At 39.8% G+C, this 20,000-nt stretch overlaps 24 non-coding genes across 24 annotated transcripts; all 24 read left to right on the top strand.

Moving 5' to 3' along the window:
• The first annotated feature begins 6,604 nt into the window (after positions 1-6,604).
• On the top strand, positions 6,605-6,676 carry TRNAW-CCA (transfer RNA tryptophan (anticodon CCA)). The gene has a single exon. It is a non-coding gene; the product is annotated as a tRNA-Trp (tRNA).
• A 448-nt stretch (positions 6,677-7,124) lies between these two features.
• Positions 7,125-7,196, top strand: TRNAW-CCA (transfer RNA tryptophan (anticodon CCA)). The gene has a single exon. It is a non-coding gene; the product is annotated as a tRNA-Trp (tRNA).
• A 1,051-nt stretch (positions 7,197-8,247) lies between these two features.
• TRNAW-CCA (transfer RNA tryptophan (anticodon CCA)) lies at positions 8,248-8,319 on the top strand. Its single transcript has one exon. It is a non-coding gene; the product is annotated as a tRNA-Trp (tRNA).
• Positions 8,320-8,768: 449 nt separating this feature from the next.
• On the top strand, positions 8,769-8,840 carry TRNAW-CCA (transfer RNA tryptophan (anticodon CCA)). The gene has a single exon. It is a non-coding gene; the product is annotated as a tRNA-Trp (tRNA).
• Positions 8,841-9,289: 449 nt separating this feature from the next.
• TRNAW-CCA (transfer RNA tryptophan (anticodon CCA)) lies at positions 9,290-9,361 on the top strand. Its single transcript has one exon. It is a non-coding gene; the product is annotated as a tRNA-Trp (tRNA).
• Positions 9,362-9,810: 449 nt separating this feature from the next.
• TRNAW-CCA (transfer RNA tryptophan (anticodon CCA)) lies at positions 9,811-9,882 on the top strand. Its single transcript has one exon. It is a non-coding gene; the product is annotated as a tRNA-Trp (tRNA).
• A 448-nt stretch (positions 9,883-10,330) lies between these two features.
• Positions 10,331-10,402, top strand: TRNAW-CCA (transfer RNA tryptophan (anticodon CCA)). Its single transcript has one exon. It is a non-coding gene; the product is annotated as a tRNA-Trp (tRNA).
• Positions 10,403-10,852: 450 nt separating this feature from the next.
• TRNAW-CCA (transfer RNA tryptophan (anticodon CCA)) lies at positions 10,853-10,923 on the top strand. Its single transcript has one exon. It is a non-coding gene; the product is annotated as a tRNA-Trp (tRNA).
• A 449-nt stretch (positions 10,924-11,372) lies between these two features.
• Positions 11,373-11,444, top strand: TRNAW-CCA (transfer RNA tryptophan (anticodon CCA)). Its single transcript has one exon. It is a non-coding gene; the product is annotated as a tRNA-Trp (tRNA).
• Positions 11,445-11,893: 449 nt separating this feature from the next.
• On the top strand, positions 11,894-11,965 carry TRNAR-CCU (transfer RNA arginine (anticodon CCU)). The gene has a single exon. It is a non-coding gene; the product is annotated as a tRNA-Arg (tRNA).
• A 449-nt stretch (positions 11,966-12,414) lies between these two features.
• Positions 12,415-12,486, top strand: TRNAR-CCU (transfer RNA arginine (anticodon CCU)). Its single transcript has one exon. It is a non-coding gene; the product is annotated as a tRNA-Arg (tRNA).
• Positions 12,487-12,935: 449 nt separating this feature from the next.
• Positions 12,936-13,007, top strand: TRNAW-CCA (transfer RNA tryptophan (anticodon CCA)). Its single transcript has one exon. It is a non-coding gene; the product is annotated as a tRNA-Trp (tRNA).
• A 449-nt stretch (positions 13,008-13,456) lies between these two features.
• On the top strand, positions 13,457-13,528 carry TRNAW-CCA (transfer RNA tryptophan (anticodon CCA)). Its single transcript has one exon. It is a non-coding gene; the product is annotated as a tRNA-Trp (tRNA).
• A 449-nt stretch (positions 13,529-13,977) lies between these two features.
• Positions 13,978-14,049, top strand: TRNAW-CCA (transfer RNA tryptophan (anticodon CCA)). The gene has a single exon. It is a non-coding gene; the product is annotated as a tRNA-Trp (tRNA).
• Positions 14,050-14,498: 449 nt separating this feature from the next.
• On the top strand, positions 14,499-14,570 carry TRNAW-CCA (transfer RNA tryptophan (anticodon CCA)). Its single transcript has one exon. It is a non-coding gene; the product is annotated as a tRNA-Trp (tRNA).
• A 448-nt stretch (positions 14,571-15,018) lies between these two features.
• Positions 15,019-15,090, top strand: TRNAW-CCA (transfer RNA tryptophan (anticodon CCA)). The gene has a single exon. It is a non-coding gene; the product is annotated as a tRNA-Trp (tRNA).
• Positions 15,091-15,540: 450 nt separating this feature from the next.
• TRNAW-CCA (transfer RNA tryptophan (anticodon CCA)) lies at positions 15,541-15,611 on the top strand. The gene has a single exon. It is a non-coding gene; the product is annotated as a tRNA-Trp (tRNA).
• A 449-nt stretch (positions 15,612-16,060) lies between these two features.
• Positions 16,061-16,132, top strand: TRNAW-CCA (transfer RNA tryptophan (anticodon CCA)). The gene has a single exon. It is a non-coding gene; the product is annotated as a tRNA-Trp (tRNA).
• A 449-nt stretch (positions 16,133-16,581) lies between these two features.
• TRNAR-CCU (transfer RNA arginine (anticodon CCU)) lies at positions 16,582-16,653 on the top strand. The gene has a single exon. It is a non-coding gene; the product is annotated as a tRNA-Arg (tRNA).
• Positions 16,654-17,102: 449 nt separating this feature from the next.
• Positions 17,103-17,174, top strand: TRNAR-CCU (transfer RNA arginine (anticodon CCU)). The gene has a single exon. It is a non-coding gene; the product is annotated as a tRNA-Arg (tRNA).
• Positions 17,175-17,624: 450 nt separating this feature from the next.
• Positions 17,625-17,696, top strand: TRNAW-CCA (transfer RNA tryptophan (anticodon CCA)). The gene has a single exon. It is a non-coding gene; the product is annotated as a tRNA-Trp (tRNA).
• Positions 17,697-18,546: 850 nt separating this feature from the next.
• On the top strand, positions 18,547-18,618 carry TRNAW-CCA (transfer RNA tryptophan (anticodon CCA)). The gene has a single exon. It is a non-coding gene; the product is annotated as a tRNA-Trp (tRNA).
• Positions 18,619-19,067: 449 nt separating this feature from the next.
• TRNAW-CCA (transfer RNA tryptophan (anticodon CCA)) lies at positions 19,068-19,139 on the top strand. Its single transcript has one exon. It is a non-coding gene; the product is annotated as a tRNA-Trp (tRNA).
• Positions 19,140-19,588: 449 nt separating this feature from the next.
• Positions 19,589-19,660, top strand: TRNAW-CCA (transfer RNA tryptophan (anticodon CCA)). Its single transcript has one exon. It is a non-coding gene; the product is annotated as a tRNA-Trp (tRNA).
• The last annotated feature ends 340 nt before the right edge of the window (positions 19,661-20,000 follow it).

The following is a 20,000-nucleotide window of genomic DNA, read 5'->3' as shown; positions in this document are numbered from 1 at the left end:
CAAAATTCTGCTAATTTCTTATAATTGTCATGCAAACATAATCCATTTCATTGGAATTGTCCATATCTTGACTTTGAAGTCGCTGGGAGCGCGGTGTGGTCCCGACCAGTTCAATCTGGTCGGCGTGAGACAGGCATTAAAAGCGTGCTCCTAGCTGTAGGAGAACACGCTGCGGCTTACCAGGTCCGCGGTCCGGCCAGGCTGTGTAGTTTGGAAACGCAGCTTGGTTCACATGCGCCAAAAGGGACCGGAAGCCAGATACAAGCTGCGGCTTCTAGTTAAAACCCACTACATGCCTGTTCTCAGCGGCAGCGGCATCTCCTGGTGGCAGGGAACCTGCGCTGGTCATATTTGGATTTCTCCATTCACAGGTACTGTGGTGTGGAGAAAGTGCGGTAGTGGGAGGAATTAGGGGTAAGTGGCTATCTTTTCCCCTATTCCCAGTAGACTCTCAGTTTATTTCAATTTCTGTGGAGTCTTTCAGCACTTGCTATAATGGCAGAGGGGACTACTTCTAAAGCTGCTCTTAAGGTATACACATGTAAGAAGTGTAAGGTGCAGTTTAAACAGCACCTGAAGGGTGTGTATGTATGTGAAGCTTGTTATGTGGCACCTCAGTCCTCTCAGGTAGCCTCTCAGCAGAATTCGGAGCTTACTGCAGTTCTCTCTAAATTAGCAGCAGAATTGTCTGCCTCTCGCAGAGAGAGAGAAATTTTGCAGGTTCAGATGGAGAACTTATCATCAGAACCCCCATGGGCCACGTCCTTGATAAGGTCAGTGGAAAACTTATCTAGAGTTTTACCTTCTTCTTCACAGACTATACAGTCCTCCCCTAAGAAAAGGGGGCAGGTGAGGTATTTTCAGACTGATGAAGATGATTCCTCAGCAGAAGAGGGGGAGGTTGTTATAGAAGAGAATTATGAGCCCCTCACAGAATATGTAGAGGAGGATTTTCAAGGTATGGATGCTCTTATTAGAACAGTAAAGCAAACTTTGGAGTTATCAGATCCGGAGGTTCCGGTACCGGTATCTATTTTTGGAAAGACTCCAAAACAGCAGGTGTGCTTTCCAGAGTCTCCTGAACTGGATAGTTTGCTGTTAGACGCCTGGCAATCACCGGATAAAAAGTTCCAGGTGTCTAAAAAGTTTAAGGTGTTGTATCCATTTCAACAGGAGGCTAGAAACAAGTGGGAGTGTCCTCCTCCAGCGGATACTTCAGTTTCTAGATTATCAAAAAGAACAACTCTTCCCATACCGGGAGCTGTATCCCTTAAGGAGGCTCCAGATCGCAGGATGGAAGCCACTCTTAAGTCGGTTTATTCTACCTCTGGTATGTTGTTAAGGCCCGCTTTAGCAGGGGCCTGGGTGAGTAAGGCAGTGGAGAAGTGGGCCACTCAGTTGGCAGATGGCCTAAGAGGTAATAGACCTAGAGCTGAATTATTGTCTCTTGCAGAATATATCCAGGATGCAGCCGGGTATCTGGTGGAAGCTGCCACAGACACCGCTACATTGGGGGCCAGGATTTCGGCTTCGGCGGTATTAGCTAGACGTTCGCTTTGGCTTCGGTCTTGGCAGGCGGAAGCAGAAATAAAAAAGGCAGTAGAGGCTTTACCTTTTAATGGGGAGGTTTTGTTTGGACCAGAATTGGATAAATTAATCTCCCAGGCTACAGGTGGTAAATCCACTTTCTTGCCATCATCAATGCCGGCTTCAAAGAGGCCTTATGGAGGGCCATCCTTTCGGGCCTTTCGAGGTGCGGCAGGAGCCAGAGGTAGAGGAAGAGGTACATTTTCAGCGTTTAGAGGAAGACGTGGCAGAGGAACAGCCACGGCGGGGTCAACAGCTCCCACGCCTAGGCGTCAGGAGCAGAAACCCCCTGAGAAACCTGCTGCATGACGGTCTACCAGACCACCTGGGAGATCCCCGGGTGGGTGCAAGACTGTTAGCTTTCGCAGAAGCATGGCAACAGATTTGCACAGATTCTTGGGCGCTACAAGTGGTAACAAAAGGATACCAATTGGAATTCATAACATTTCCTCCAGAAAAGTTTTTTTCGACAGGACTTCCACGTTTGGAGTTAAAACGGGAAGCTCTCGAGGTCCTGATTCAGGGGTTGTTACAATCGGGTGTAATTGTGACAGTGCCCATAGAACAGAGAGGACAAGGGTTTTATTCGAACCTGTTCTTGGTGCCAAAACCAAACGGAACTTTTCGTCCAATCCTCAATTTGAAAGGATTAAATCAGTTCATTGTGTACAGGAAATTCAAGATGGAATCGGTCCGCTCAGTGATAGCAGGGCTCGAGCCAGAGGAATTCCTAATGTCTCTGGATATAAGAGACGCATATCTCCATGTTCCCATTTGGGAACCTCATCAGAAGTTCCTTCGATTTGCGGTACAAAAGGCTCATTTTCAATTCCGAGCAATGCCATTCGGTCTGTCATCAGCACCCCGGATTTTCACAAAGTTAATGTCATGCATGGTGGCACCATTACGTCTTCAGGGGATTACCATTATTCCTTACCTGGACGATCTCCTGATCAAGGCTCCATCCAGGGAAAAGTTGATGACGGACGCGTATCAAACATATCAGTTTTTGATCAAACAAGGCTGGATAATCAATTTCCAGAAGTCTCAGTTGCAGCCCACGCAGAAGTTATTGTTCCTAGGACTTGTGTTCGATACAGTTCATCAACGGATATATCTTCCTCAGGACAAAATTACATCCCTACAAGGTTTGGTGAGGCAGGTGTTGGAGATGAAACACCTTACAGTCCACCTTTGTATATAGCTGTTGGGGAAAATGGTAGCAGCCTTCGAGGCGCTCCAATATGGCAGATTCCGATCAAGGACTTTCCAACTGGATATTCTTTCCCAGTGGTCGGGGTCTCATCTTCAGTTAAGAAGACGCATAATGCTGAAACCCAATACGAGAGTTTCGCTGCTATGGTGGCTGTGCACAGACAATCTGAGGAAGGGTCGTCTGTTTGCTCTCTCAGACTGGACGATTGTGACGACAGATGCCAGCAACCGAGGCTGGGGGGCAGTGACACTGGGATATTCTTTTCAGGGTCGGTGGTCCCAACAGGAATTACGGTACTCTTTACCTAGATGGGCGCCCGTCGTGGTGATCGCGGGTACATTTATGTCTGGCCGCGACGCGACCGACGCGATGCCCGCGATTTCCCATTGAAACCCATGTTAAACATGGAAATCGTGTCGGTCGCGTCGCGGCCGGCCATAAATGTACCCGCGATGCCCGCGACGCGATGCTCCCGATTTGCCATAGGAATCAATGTTAAAAGGCCCGATGGACACGATTTTACTGTTAAATGCCTCAATGGACCCGATTTGGCCATAGGAATCAATGTTAAATGGGCCACAGAGCCCAAATAAGCACAATTAACCCCTAAATGTCCCCCCAAATTTGTAACGGCACCCCACGATCCACGCCAACCCGAAGCGTGGCGAGCGCAGCGAGCCCGCGAGGGGCGGCGGTACGCGTCCTCCGACCTTTTCATGCCCTACTATCCACTAGGGCGTGGAGTGAGAATAGAATAGTGTGGCGAGCGCAGCGAGCCACCGAGCCCGAAGCGTGGCGAGCGCAGCGAGCCCCGCCAGGGGACGCGGATACCTTCACAGTTACACGCGTCCCCTCGCGGGCTTCACAGGTGTCCGTGGCGACGCGGACACCTGTGAAGCCCGCGAGGGGACGCGTCTACCTGTGAAGGTATCCGCGTCCCCTCGCGGGGGCTCGCTGCGCTCGCCACGCTTCGGGCTCGGTGGCTCGCTGCGCTCGCCACACTATTCTATTCTCACTCCACGCCCTAGTGGATAGTAGGGCATGAAAAGGTCGGAGGACGCGTACCGCCGCCCCTCTCGGGCTCGCTGCGCTCGCCACGCTTCGGGTTGGCGTGGATCGTGGGGTGGCGTTAAAAATTTGGGGGGACAATTAAGGGTTAATTGTGCCTATTTGGGCTCTGTGGCCCATTTAACATTGATTCCTATGGCCAAATCGCGGGCATTGAGGCATTTTACATGAAAATCGCGCTCAATCAGCCTTTTTAACATTGTTCCCTATGGGAAAATCGCGGTCATCGCGGGTAGCAGATTTTTATGTACCCGCGATTTACCCGCGATGCCCGCGATGCCCGCGATGACCGCGATTTTTACCCCCGACGCCCGCGATTTCAATCGCGGGCGCCCATCTAGGTAAAGAGTACCGGAATTACATCTCCACATCAATCTGCTCGAACTAAGAGCTATTCGGTTGGTATTACACAAGGCATCTCATCTCCTGCAGGGAAGAGCTATTCAAGTGCAGTCAGACAATGCCACTGCCGTAGCATATCTCAACAGACAAGGGGTCACGAAGAGTCGGGCAGCCATGAGAGAAGTACGGCCGATCTTTCTATGGGCAGAGCACAATGCCCTGAGTTTGTCAGCAGTGTTTTTACCCGGAGTGGAGAATTGGGAGGCCGACTACTTGAGTCGGCAGGATCTCCATCCAGGAGAATGGGCTCTGAATCCGGAGGTATTTCACCAATTAACACTCAGGTGGGGAATTCCTCAGGTGGACTTAATGGCGTCCAGGAGGAACAACAAGCTGCCGCTATATGTTGCAAGATCAAGGGACCCAGCGGCAGCAGCAACCGATGTTTTTTCCGTCCACTGGAGGTTCAGTCTAGCCTACGCATTCCCTCCATTTCCACTTCTACCTCGTCTTCTCAAACGAATCAAGAGAGAATCAGTCACCGTGATCTTGATTGCGCCAGATTGGCCGAGGAGGTCCTGGTACACGGACCTCAGACAGTTACTAGTGGACAAACCGTGGAGATTGCCACTCAGAGAAGACCTTCTTCTGCAGGGTCCGTGCGTTTACCCAGACTTACATCTGCTTCGTTTGACGGCATGGCTGTTGAAGCCGAATTGCTAAAGAGAAGAGGTATTCCACCAGTGGCAATTCCGACCATGGTGAGGGCAAGGAAGGAGGTTACATCAGCTCACTACCATCGTATTTGGAAAGCATACATAGGATGGTGTGAGAGGCAGCAGTTTCCCAAAGCAGTCTTCTCATTAGCCAGGCTTCTTGGTTTTCTACAATTCGGTTTCATAAAAGGTCTGAGTCTGAGTACTTTAAAGGTCCAAATCTCAGCCTTGTCGGTATTTTTTCATAGAAGGTTAGCCCTCATTCCAGAAGTCCAGACATTTTTAAAGGGGGTACTTCGGTTAAGACCACCCTTTATGGGTCCCACAGAGCCTTGGGATCTTCCTTTAGTGCTAGACTTCTTGAAGTCAGAACGTTTTGAGCCCTTAGAGACAGTGGAGTTACGTTATCTAACGTGGAAGACTCTTACGTTGTTGGCACTGGCATCAGCTCGTAGAGTATCGGATCTGGGTGCATTGTCCTGTCGGTCTCCTTTTCTAATTTTACATTCGGATAGGGCAGAATTGAGGACATGTCAAGGGTACCTAACAAAGGTGGTGTCTTCATTCCATATCAATGAACCTATCGTGGTTCCAGTATTATCAGAGGATCATTCATATCTGGATGTAGTTCGGGCTTTACGGATTTACGTGAAGCGAACTGAGAATATCAGAAGAACAGATTCTTTGTTCATTTTGTATGAGGCTGGAAAGAAGGGATTTCCAGCATCCAAAGCGACCTTAGCTCGTTGGATTTGTTTGACCATACGTGAAGCATATGTTTCTTCTTCCCGTCCAATTCCGAGGGTCTTGTCAGCCCATTCCACTCGTTCAGTGGGAACGTCCTGGGCGGCAGCCAGAGGGGTATCTTTGTCCCAAGTATGTAGGGCAGCTACCTGGTCAGGAACTAATACTTTTATTAGATTCTACAAGTTTGATTTGTTTACAAGGCCGGAGGCCTCTTTTGGCCGGGCCGTGTTACAGGGAGAGTAGCGCTTTCCCTCCCGTGGGGGTAGCTTTGGTATATCCCCATGGTTAAAGGCAGTGTCCCCTGCTGGATGTGGGAGAAAATAGGAATTTGGTACTCACCGGTAATTCCGTTTCTCCTAATCCACAGGGGACACTGCGCGCCCTCCCAGCACTACCATTTATTTCAGGCCCGTTTCTGTTTGATGTGTATGAACATGTATGTTTTCACTGGTGATGGTTCTTTGTTATTTTTTCAATTTTCCTGTTTCCTGTCTGGTTGTTTCTTCCCAAGACTTTCCGGGTTTCCTTTTCTCTCGGACACAGTTTTTTCCTAAGACTGCAGTCTGGAGGGGAATGGGAGGGGAAGTAGCCAGCAGGTAAAATTTTCTTAAAGTGCCGGCTCCTCCAGACCACATCCCAATCCCCATGGTTAAAGGCAGTGTCCCCTGTGGATTAGGAGAAACGGAATTACCGGTGAGTACCAAATTCCTATTTTCTGGCGCTATGACTGTTTTAAATTGAACTGACCTTTTTTGTTAAGAATAATGACTTTGCACTTAAGCACGACCACCAGGCATATTCCTTGGTTATTAAATCAAGGATGTAAGCTTGTTTACTCACAAATTATTTATTTCACAAATTAGTATATGATGACAGTATATGCGTGATCTAAATCACCCGAATCAGTGAATTACAGATATATAAAGAAGACCTCGTGGCGCAACGGTAGCGCGTCTGACTCCAGATCAGAAGGTTGCGTGTTCAAATCACGTCGGGGTCAATTGTCATTTTGAAAGTGAAATGTACTAAACGGAATTCTTTAAGAGAAACTAATTACCATGGTTCTCATCTAAATTTCTGCAATGTGATTACTGTTTATATGGATACCTATATCATCTGCAGTTGCAACACTGCTCAAAATTCTGCTAATTTCTTATAATTGCCATGCAAACATAATCCATTTCATTGGAATTGTCCATATCTTGACTTTGAAGTATACTCTTATTATTTTCTTTCTGGCCCTATGACTGTTTTAAATTGAACTGACCTTTTTGGTTAAGAATAATGACTTTGCACTTAAGCACGACCACCAGGCATATTCCTTGGTTATTAAATCAAGGATGTAAGCTTGTTTACTCACAAATTATTTATTTCACAAATTAGTATATGATGACAGTATATGGGTGTTCTAAATCACCCGAATCAGTGAATTACAGATGTCTAAAGAAGACCTCGTGGCGCAACGGTAGCGCGTCTGACTCCAGATCAGAAGGTTGCGTGTTCAAATCACGTCGGGGTCAATTGTCATTTTGAAAGTGAAATGTACTAAACGGAATTCTTTAAGAGAAACTAATCACCATGGTTCTCATCTAAATTTCTGCAATGTGATTACGGTACTTATGTAGTAACTGGGCTGCCGATTTCTAAATCGGGTCGGATCGGGAGATCGCATCGCATCGCATGCGACCATGCGATTCGATGCGATGCGATGACCCGATTTTTCCATAGGAATCAATGTTAAAATGGACTGAGTCCATTTTAACATGGAATTCAATGGGAAAAATGGGTCCTTTTCATACCCCTACTATCCAAGTGGGCATGGAGTTGGATATAAACCTGTGGCGAGCGTAGCGAGCCACCGAGCCCGAAGCGTGGCGAGCGAAGCGAGCCCCACGAGGGGACGAATACCGTCCCCTCGCGGGGCTCGCTTCGCTCGCCACGCTTCGGGCTCGGTGGCTCGCTACGCTCGCCACAGGTTTATATCCAACTCCATGCCCACTTGGATAGTAGGGGTATGAAAAGGACCCATTTTTCCATAGGAATCATTTTAACATTGATTCCTATGGAAAAATCGGGTCATCGCATCCGATATCGGATGCGATGCGATGCGATGCGATGCGATATCGCATCGCATCGCATCTGATTGTATGCCTTAACTTAAGGCATACAATCAAAAAATCGGCAGCCCAGTTACTACATAAGTACCGTGATTACTGTTTATATGGATACCTATATCATCTGCAGTTGCAAATAAGTCTCAAAATTCTGCTAATTTCTTATAATTGTCATGCAAACATAATCCATTTCATTGGAATTGTCCATATCTTGACTTTGAAGTATACTCTTATTATTTTCTTTCTGGTGCTATGACTGTTTTCCATTGAACTGACCTTTTTTGTTAAGAATAATGACTTTGCACTTAAGCACGACCACCAGGCATATTCCTTGGTTATTGAATCAAGGATGTAAGCTTGTTTACTCACAAATTAATTATTTCACAAATTAGTATATGCAGACAGTATATGGGTGATCTAAATCACCCGAATCAGTGAATTACAGATGTCTAAAGAAGACCTCGTGGCGCAACGGTAGCGCGTCTGACTCCAGATCAGAAGGTTACGTGTTCAAATCACGTCGGGGTCAATTGTCATTTTGAAAGTGAAATGTACTAAACGGAATTCTTTAAGAGAAACTAATTACCATGGTTCTCATCTAAATTTCTGCAATGTGATTACTGTTTATATGGATACCTATATCATCTGCAGTTGCAACAAAGACTCAAAATTCTGCTAATTTCTTATAATTGTCATGCAAACATAATCCATTTCATTGGAATTGTCCATATCTTGACTTTGAAGTATACTCTTATTATTTTCTTTCTGGCGCTATGACTGTTTTAAATTGAACTGACCTTTTTTGTTAAGAATAATGACTTTGCACTTAAGCACGACCACCAGGCATATTCCTTGGTTATTAAATCAAGGATGTAAGCTTGTTTACTCACAAATTATTTATTTCACAAATTAGTATATGATGACAGTATATGCGTGATCTAAATCACCCGAATCAGTGAATTACAGATATCTAAAGAAGACCTCGTGGCGCAACGGTAGCGCTTCTGACTCCAGATCAGAAGGTTGCGTGTTCAAATCACGTCGGGGTCAATTGTCATTTTGAAAGTGAAATGTACTAAACGGAATTCTTTAAGAGAAACTAATTACCATGGTTCTCATCTAAATTTCTGCAATGTGATTACTGTTTATATGGATACCTATATCATCTGCAGTTGCAACAAAGACTCAAAATTCTGCTAATTTCTTATAATTGTCATGCAAACATAATCCATTTCATTGGAATTGTCCATATCTTGACTTTGAAGTATACTCTTATTATTTTCTTTCTGGCCCTATGACTGTTTTAAATTGAACTGACCTTTTTGGTTAAGAATAATGACTTTGCACTTAAGCACGACCACCAGGCATATTCCTTGGTTATTAAATCAAGGATGTAAGCTTGTTTACTCACAAATTATTTATTTCACAAATTAGTATATGATGACAGTATATGGGTGATCTAAATCACCCGAATCAGTGAATTACAGATGTCTAAAGAAGACCTCGTGGCGCAACGGTAGCGCGTCTGACTCCAGATCAGAAGGTTGCGTGTTCAAATCACGTCGGGGTCAATTGTCATTTTGAAAGTGAAATGTACTAAACGGAATTCTTTAAGAGAAACTAATCACCATGGTTCTCATCTAAATTTCTGCAATGTGATTACTGTTTTTATGGATACCTATATCATCTGCAGTTGCAAATAAGTCTCAAAATTCTGCTAATTTCTTATAATTGTCATGCAAACATAATCCATTTCATTGGAATTGTCCATATCTTGACTTCGAAGTATACTCTTATTATTTTCTTTCTGGTGCTATGACTGTTTTCCATTGAACTGACATTTTTTGTTAAGAATAATGACTTTGCACTTAAGCACGACCACCAGGCATATTCCTTGGTTATTGAATCAAGGATGTAAGCTTGTTTACTCACAAATTATTTATTTCACAAATTAGTATATGATGACAGTATATGGGTGATCTAAATCACCCGAATCAGTGAATTACAGATGTCTAAAGAAGACCTCGTGGCGCAACGGTAGCGCGTCTGACTCCAGATCAGAAGGTTGCGTGTTCAAATCACGTCGGGGTCAATTGTCATTTTGAAAGTGAAATGTACTAAACGGAATTCTTTAAGAGAAACTAATTACCATGGTTCTCATCTAAATTTCTGCAATGTGATTACTGTTTATATGGATACCTATATCATCTGCAGTTGCAACACTGCTCAAAATTCTGCTAATTTCTTATAATTGTCATGCAAACATAATCCATTTTATTGGAATTGTCCATATCTTGACTTTGAAGTATACTCTTATTATTTTCTTTCTGGCGCTATGACTGTTTTAAATTGAACTGACCTTTTTTGTTAAGAATAATGACTTTGCACTTAAGCACGACCACCAGGCATATTCCTTGGTTATTAAATCAAGGATGTAAGCTTGTTTACTCACAAATTATTTATTTCACAAATTAGTATATGATGACAGTATATGGGTGATCTAAATCACCCGAATCAGTGAATTACAGATGTCTAAAGAAGACCTCGTGGCGCAACGGTAGCGCGTCTGACTCCAGATCAGAAGGTTGTGTGTTCAAATCACGTCGGGGTCAATTGTCATTTTGAAAGTGAAATGTACTAAACGGAATTCTTTAAGAGAAACTAATCACCATGGTTCTCATCTAAATTTCTGCAATGTGATTACTGTTTATATGGATACCTATATCATCTGCAGTTGCAAATAAGTCTCAAAATTCTGCTAATTTCTTATAATTGTCATGCAAACATAATCCATTTCATTGGAATTGTCCATATCTTGACTTTGAAGTATACTCTTATTATTTTCTTTCTGGCGCTATGACTGTTTTAAATTGAACTGACCTTTTTTGTTAAGAATAATGACTTTGCACTTAAGCACGACCACCAGGCATATTCCTTGGTTATTAAATCAAGGATGTAAGCTTGTTTTCTCACAAATTATTTATTTCACAAATTATTATATGCAGACAGTATATGGGTGATCTAAATCTCCCGAATCAATGAATTATAGTTGCTCAAAAGAAGACCTCGTGGCGCACGGTAGCGCGTCTGACTCCAGATCAGAAGGTTGCGTGTTCAAATCACGTCGGGGTCAATTGTCATTTTGAAAATGAAATGTACTAAATGGAATTCTATAAGAGAAACTAATCACCATGGTTCTCATCTAAATTTCTGCAATGTGATTACTGTTTATATGGATACCTATATCATCTGCAGTTGCAAATAAGTCTCAAAATTCTGCTAATTTCTTATAATTGTCATGCAAACATAATCCATTTCATTGGAATTGTCCATATCTTGACTTTGAAGTATACACTTATTATTTTCTTTCTGGTGCTATGACTGTTTTCCATTGAAATGACCTTTTTTGTTAAGAATAATGACTTTGCACTTAAGCACGACCACCAGGCATATTCCTTGGTTATTGAATCAAGGATGTAAGCTTGTTTACTCACAAATTAATTATTTCACAAATTAGTATATGGAGACAGTATATGGGTGATCTAAATCACCCGAATCAGTGAATTACAGATGTCTAAAGAAGACCTCGTGGCGCAACGGTAGCGCGTCTGACTCCAGATCAGAATGTTGCGTGTTCAAATCACGTCGGGGTCAATTGTCATTTTGAAAGTGAAATGTACTAAACGGAATTCTTTAAGAGAAACTAATTACCATGGTTCTCATCTAAATTTCTGCAATGTGATTACTGTTTATATGGATACCTATATCATCTGCAGTTGCAACACTGCTCAAAATTCTGCTAATTTCTTATAATTGTCATGCAAACATAATCCATTTTATTGGAATTGTCCATATCTTGACTTTGAAGTATACTCTTATTATTTTCTTTCTGGCGCTATGACTGTTTTAAATTGAACTGACCTTTTTGGTTAAGAATAATGACTTTGCACTTAAGCACGACCACCAGGCATATTCCTTGGTTATTAAATCAAGGATGTAAGCTTGTTTTCTCACAAATTATTTATTTCACAAATTAGTATACGCAGACAGTATATGGGTGATCTAAATCTCCCGAATCAATGAATTATAGTTGCTCTAAAGAAGACCTTGTGGCGCAACGGTAGCGCGTCTGACTCCTGATCAGAAGTTTGCTTGTTCAAATCACGTCGGGGTCAATTGTCATTTTGAAAGTGAAATGTACTAAATGGAATTCTATAAGAGAAACTAATCACCATGGTTCTCATCTAAATTTCTGCAATGTGATTACTGTTTATATGGATACCTATATCATCTGCAGTTGCAACACTGCTCAAAATTCTGCTAATTTCTTATAATTGTCATGCAAACATAATCCATTTTATTGGAATTGTCCATATCTTGACTTTGAAGTATACTCTTATTATTTTCTTTCTGGCGCTATGACTGTTTTAAATTGAACTGACCTTTTTGGTTAAGAATAATGACTTTGCACTTAAGCACGACCACCAGGCATATTCCTTGGTTATTAAATCAAGGATGTAAGCTTGTTTTCTCACAAATTATTTATTTCACAAATTAGTATACGCAGACAGTATATGGGTGATCTAAATCTCCCGAATCAATGAATTATAGTTGCTCTAAAGAAGACCTTGTGGCGCAACGGTAGCGCGTCTGACTCCTGATCAGAAGTTTGCTTGTTCAAATCACGTCGGGGTCAATTGTCATTTTGAAAGTGAAATGTACTAAATGGAATTCTATAAGAGAAACTAATCACCATGGTTCTCATCTAAATTTCTGCAATGTGATTACTGTTTATATGGATACCTATATCCTCTGCAGTTGCAAATAAGTCTCAAAATTCTGCTAATTTCTTATAATTGTCATGCAAACATAATCCATTTCATTGGAATTGTCCATATCTTGACTTTGAAGTATACTCTTATTATTTTCTTTCTGGTGCTATGACTGTTTTCCATTGAACTGACCTTTTTTGTTAAGAATAATGACTTTGCACTTAAGCACGACCACCAGGCATATTCCTTGGTTATTGAATCAAGGATGTAAGCTTGTTTACTCACAAATTAATTATTTCACAAATTAGTATATGCAGACAGTATATGGGTGATCTAAATCACCCGAATCAGTGAATTACAGATGTCTAAAGAAGACCTCGTGGCGCAACGGTAGCGCGTCTGACTCCAGATCAGAAGGTTACGTGTTCAAATCACGTCGGGGTCAATTGTCATTTTGAAAGTGAAATGTACTAAACGGAATTCTTTAAGAGAAACTAATTACCATGGTTCTCATCTAAATTTCTGCAATGTGATTACTGTTTATATGGATACCTATATCATCTGCAGTTGCAACAAAGACTCAAAATTCTGCTAATTTCTTATAATTGTCATGCAAACATAATCCATTTCATTGGAATTGTCCATATCTTGACTTTGAAGTATACTCTTATTATTTTCTTTCTGGCGCTATGACTGTTTTAAATTGAACTGACCTTTTTTGTTAAGAATAATGACTTTGCACTTAAGCACGACCACCAGGCATATTCCTTGGTTATTAAATCAAGGATGTAAGCTTGTTTACTCACAAATTATTTATTTCACAAATTAGTATATGATGACAGTATATGCGTGATCTAAATCACCCGAATCAGTGAATTACAGATATCTAAAGAAGACCTCGTGGCGCAACGGTAGCGCTTCTGACTCCAGATCAGAAGGTTGCGTGTTCAAATCACGTCGGGGTCAATTGTCATTTTGAAAGTGAAATGTACTAAACGGAATTCTTTAAGAGAAACTAATTACCATGGTTCTCATCTAAATTTCTGCAATGTGATTACTGTTTATATGGATACCTATATCATCTGCAGTTGCAACAAAGACTCAAAATTCTGCTAATTTCTTATAATTGTCATGCAAACATAATCCATTTCATTGGAATTGTCCATATCTTGACTTTGAAGTATACTCTTATTATTTTCTTTCTGGCCCTATGACTGTTTTAAATTGAACTGACCTTTTTGGTTAAGAATAATGACTTTGCACTTAAGCACGACCACCAGGCATATTCCTTGGTTATTAAATCAAGGATGTAAGCTTGTTTACTCACAAATTATTTATTTCACAAATTAGTATATGATGACAGTATATGGGTGATCTAAATCACCCGAATCAGTGAATTACAGATGTCTAAAGAAGACCTCGTGGCGCAACGGTAGCGCGTCTGACTCCAGATCAGAAGGTTGCGTGTTCAAATCACGTCGGGGTCAATTGTCATTTTGAAAGTGAAATGTACTAAACGGAATTCTTTAAGAGAAACTAATCACCATGGTTCTCATCTAAATTTCTGCAATGTGATTACTGTTTTTATGGATACCTATATCATCTGCAGTTGCAAATAAGTCTCAAAATTCTGCTAATTTCTTATAATTGTCATGCAAACATAATCCATTTCATTGGAATTGTCCATATCTTGACTTCGAAGTATACTCTTATTATTTTCTTTCTGGTGCTATGACTGTTTTCCATTGAACTGACATTTTTTGTTAAGAATAATGACTTTGCACTTAAGCACGACCACCAGGCATATTCCTTGGTTATTGAATCAAGGATGTAAGCTTGTTTACTCACAAATTATTTATTTCACAAATTAGTATATGATGACAGTATATGGGTGATCTAAATCACCCGAATCAGTGAATTACAGATGTCTAAAGAAGACCTCGTGGCGCAACGGTAGCGCGTCTGACTCCAGATCAGAAGGTTGCGTGTTCAAATCACGTCGGGGTCAATTGTCATTTTGAAAGTGAAATGTACTAAACGGAATTCTTTAAGAGAAACTAATTACCATGGTTCTCATCTAAATTTCTGCAATGTGATTACTGTTTATATGGATACCTATATCATCTGCAGTTGCAACACTGCTCAAAATTCTGCTAATTTCTTATAATTGTCATGCAAACATAATCCATTTTATTGGAATTGTCCATATCTTGACTTTGAAGTATACTCTTATTATTTTCTTTCTGGCGCTATGACTGTTTTAAATTGAACTGACCTTTTTTGTTAAGAATAATGACTTTGCACTTAAGCACGACCACCAGGCATATTCCTTGGTTATTAAATCAAGGATGTAAGCTTGTTTACTCACAAATTATTTATTTCACAAATTAGTATATGATGACAGTATATGGGTGATCTAAATCACCCGAATCAGTGAATTACAGATGTCTAAAGAAGACCTCGTGGCGCAACGGTAGCGCGTCTGACTCCAGATCAGAAGGTTGTGTGTTCAAATCACGTCGGGGTCAATTGTCATTTTGAAAGTGAAATGTACTAAACGGAATTCTTTAAGAGAAACTAATCACCATGGTTCTCATCTAAATTTCTGCAATGTGATTACTGTTTATATGGATACCTATATCATCTGCAGTTGCAAATAAGTCTCAAAATTCTGCTAATTTCTTATAATTGTCATGCAAACATAATCCATTTCATTGGAATTGTCCATATCTTGACTTTGAAGTATACTCTTATTATTTTCTTTCTGGCGCTATGACTGTTTTAAATTGAACTGACCTTTTTTGTTAAGAATAATGACTTTGCACTTAAGCACGACCACCAGGCATATTCCTTGGTTATTAAATCAAGGATGTAAGCTTGTTTTCTCACAAATTATTTATTTCACAAATTATTATATGCAGACAGTATATGGGTGATCTAAATCTCCCGAATCAATGAATTATAGTTGCTCAAAAGAAGACCTCGTGGCGCACGGTAGCGCGTCTGACTCCAGATCAGAAGGTTGCGTGTTCAAATCACGTCGGGGTCAATTGTCATTTTGAAAATGAAATGTACTAAATGGAATTCTATAAGAGAAACTAATCACCATGGTTCTCATCTAAATTTCTGCAATGTGATTACTGTTTATATGGATACCTATATCATCTGCAGTTGCAAATAAGTCTCAAAATTCTGCTAATTTCTTATAATTGTCATGCAAACATAATCCATTTCATTGGAATTGTCCATATCTTGACTTTGAAGTATACACTTATTATTTTCTTTCTGGTGCTATGACTGTTTTCCATTGAAATGACCTTTTTTGTTAAGAATAATGACTTTGCACTTAAGCACGACCACCAGGCATATTCCTTGGTTATTGAATCAAGGATGTAAGCTTGTTTACTCACAAATTAATTATTTCACAAATTAGTATATGGAGACAGTATATGGGTGATCTAAATCACCCGAATCAGTGAATTACAGATGTCTAAAGAAGACCTCGTGGCGCAACGGTAGCGCGTCTGACTCCAGATCAGAATGTTGCGTGTTCAAATCACGTCGGGGTCAATTGTCATTTTGAAAGTGAAATGTACTAAACGGAATTCTTTAAGAGAAACTAATTACCATGGTTCTCATCTAAATTTCTGCAATGTGATTACTGTTTATATGGATACCTATATCATCTGCAGTTGCAACACTGCTCAAAATTCTGCTAATTTCTTATAATTGTCATGCAAACATAATCCATTTTATTGGAATTGTCCATATCTTGACTTTGAAGTATACTCTTATTATTTTCTTTCTGGCGCTATGACTGTTTTAAATTGAACTGACCTTTTTGGTTAAGAATAATGACTTTGCACTTAAGCACGACCACCAGGCATATTCCTTGGTTATTAAATCAAGGATGTAAGCTTGTTTTCTCACAAATTATTTATTTCACAAATTAGTATACGCAGACAGTATATGGGTGATCTAAATCTCCCGAATCAATGAATTATAGTTGCTCTAAAGAAGACCTTGTGGCGCAACGGTAGCGCGTCTGACTCCTGATCAGAAGTTTGCTTGTTCAAATCACGTCGGGGTCAATTGTCATTTTGAAAGTGAAATGTACTAAATGGAATTCTATAAGAGAAACTAATCACCATGGTTCTCATCTAAATTTCTGCAATGTGATTACTGTTTATATGGATACCTATATCATCTGCAGTTGCAACACTGCTCAAAATTCTGCTAATTTCTTATAATTGTCATGCAAACATAATCCATTTTATTGGAATTGTCCATATCTTGACTTTGAAGTATACTCTTATTATTTTCTTTCTGGCGCTATGACTGTTTTAAATTGAACTGACCTTTTTGGTTAAGAATAATGACTTTGCACTTAAGCACGACCACCAGGCATATTCCTTGGTTATTAAATCAAGGATGTAAGCTTGTTTTCTCACAAATTATTTATTTCACAAATTAGTATACGCAGACAGTATATGGGTGATCTAAATCTCCCGAATCAATGAATTATAGTTGCTCTAAAGAAGACCTTGTGGCGCAACGGTAGCGCGTCTGACTCCTGATCAGAAGTTTGCTTGTTCAAATCACGTCGGGGTCAATTGTCATTTTGAAAGTGAAATGTACTAAATGGAATTCTATAAGAGAAACTAATCACCATGGTTCTCATCTAAATTTCTGCAATGTGATTACTGTTTATATGGATACCTATATCCTCTGCAGTTGCAAATAAGTCTCAAAATTCTGCTAATTTCTTATAATTGTCATGCAAACATAATCCATTTCATTGGAATTGTCCATATCTTGACTTTGAAGTATACTCTTATTATTTTCTTTCTGGCGCTATGACTGTTTTAAATTGAACTGACCTTTTTTGTTAAGAATAATGACTTTGCACTTAAGCACGACCACCAGGCATATTCCTTGGTTATTAAATCAAGGATGTAAGCTTGTTTTCTCACAAATTATTTATTTCACAAATTAGTATATGCAGACAGTATATGGGTGATCTAAATCTCCCGAATCAATGAATTATAGTTGCTCTAAAGAAGACCTTGTGGCGCAACGGTAGTGCGTCTGACTCCAGATCAGAAAGTTGCGTGTTCAAATCACGTCGGGGTCAATTGTCATTTTGAAAGTGAAATGTACTAAACGGAATTCTTTAAGAGAAACTAATTACCATGGTTCTCATCTAAATTTCTGCAATGTGATTACTGTTTATATGGATACCTATATCATCTGCAGTTGCAACAAAGACTCAAAATTTTGCTAATTTCTTATAATTGTCATGCAAACATAATCCATTTCATTGGAATTGTCCATATCTTGACTTTGAAGTATACTCTTATTATTTTCTTTCTGGCGCTATGACTGTTTTAAATTGAACTGACCTTTTTTGTTAAGAATAATGACTTTGCACTTAAGCACGACCACCAGGCATATTCCTTGGTTATTAAATCAAGGATGTAAGCTTGTTTACTCACAAATTATTTATTTCACAAATTAGTATATGATGACAGTATATGGGTGATCTAAAAGTGAAATGTACTAAATGGAATTCTATAAGAGAAACTAATCACCATGGTTCTCCTCTAAATTTCTGCAATGTGATTACTGTTTATATGGATACCTATATCATCTGCAGTTGCAAATAAGTCTCAAAATTCTGCTAATTTCTTATAATTGTCATGCAAACATAATCCATTTCATTGGAATTGTCCATATCTTGACTTTGAAGTATACTCTTATGATTTTCTTTCTGGCGCTATGACTGTTTTAAATTGAACTGACCTTTTTTGTTAAGAATAATGACTTTGCACTTAAGCACGACCACCAGGCATATTCCTTGGTTATTAAATCAAGGATGTAAGCTTGTTTTCTCACAAATTATTTATTTCACAAATTAGTATATGCAGACAGTATATGGGTGATCTAAATCTCCCGAATCAATGAATTATAGTTGCTCTAAAGAAGACCTCGTGGCACAACGGTAGTGCGTCTGACTCCAGATCAGAAGGTTGCGTGTTCAAATCACGTCGGGGTCAATTGTCATTTTGAAAGTGAAATGTACTAAACGGAATTCTTTAAGAGAAACTAATTACCATGGTTCTCATCTAAATTTCTGCAATGTGATTACTGTTTATATGGATACCTATATCATCTGCAGTTGCAACAAAGACTCAAAATTTTGCTAATTTCTTATAATTGTCATGCAAACATAATCCATTTCATTGGAATTGTCCATATCTTGACTTTGAAGTATACTCTTATTATTTTCTTTCTGGCGCTATGACTGTTTTAAATTGAATGGACCTTTTTTGTTAAGAATAATGACTTTGCACTTAAGCACGACCACCAGGCATATTCCTTGGTTATTAAATCAAGGATGTAAGCTTGTTTACTCACAAATTATTTATTTCACAAATTAGTATATGATGACAGTAGATGGGTGATCTAAATCACCCGAATCAGTGAATTACAGATGTCTAAAGAAGACCTCGTGGCGCAACGGTAGCGCGTCTGACTCCAGATCAGAAGGTTGCGTGTTCAAATCACGTCGGGGTCAATTGTCATTTTGAAAGTGAAATGTACTAAATGGAATTCTTTAAGAGAAACTAATCACCATGGTTCTCATCTAAATTTCTGCAATGTGATTACTGTTTATATGGATACCTATATCATCTGCAGTTGCAAATAAGTATCAAAATTCTGCTAATTTCTTATAATTGTCATGCAAACATAATCCATTTCATTGGAATTGTCCATATCTTGACTTTGAAGTATACTCTTATTATTTTCTTTCTGGCGCTATGACTGTTTTAAATTGAACGGACCTTTTTTGTTAAGAATAATGACTTTGCACTTAAGCACGACCACCAGGCATATTCCTTGGTTATTAAATCAAGGATGTAAGCTTGTTTACTCACAAATTATTTATTTCACAAATTAGTATATGATGACAGTATATGGGTGATCTAAATCACCCGAATCAGTGAATTACAGATGTCTAAAGAAGACCTCGTGGCGCAACGGTAGCGCGTCTGACTCCAGATCAGAAGGTTGCGTGTTCAAATCACGTCGGGGTCAATTGTCATTTTGAAAGTGAAATGTACTAAACGGAATTCTTTAAGAGAAACTAATTACCATGGTTCTCATCTAAATTTCTGCAATGTGATTACTGTTTATATGGATACCTATATCATCTGCAGTTGCAACAAAGACTCAAAATTCTGCTAATTTCTTATAATTGTCATGCAAACATAATCCATTTCATTGGAATTGTCCATATCTTGACTTTGAAGTATACTCTTATTATTTTCTTTCTGGCGCTATGACTGTTTCAAATTGAACTGACCTATATTGTTAAGAATAATGACTTTGCACTTAAGCACGACCACCAGGCATATTCCTTGGTTATTAAATCAAG

This window comes from Crinia signifera, chromosome 4 (assembly GCF_055691185.1).
Source record: "Crinia signifera chromosome 4, ASM5569118v1, whole genome shotgun sequence".
Classification (NCBI taxonomy): Eukaryota; Metazoa; Chordata; class Amphibia; order Anura; family Myobatrachidae; genus Crinia; species Crinia signifera.
The sequence above is the reverse complement of the archived record's forward strand: the minus strand, read 5'-3'. Positions and strand labels throughout refer to the sequence as shown.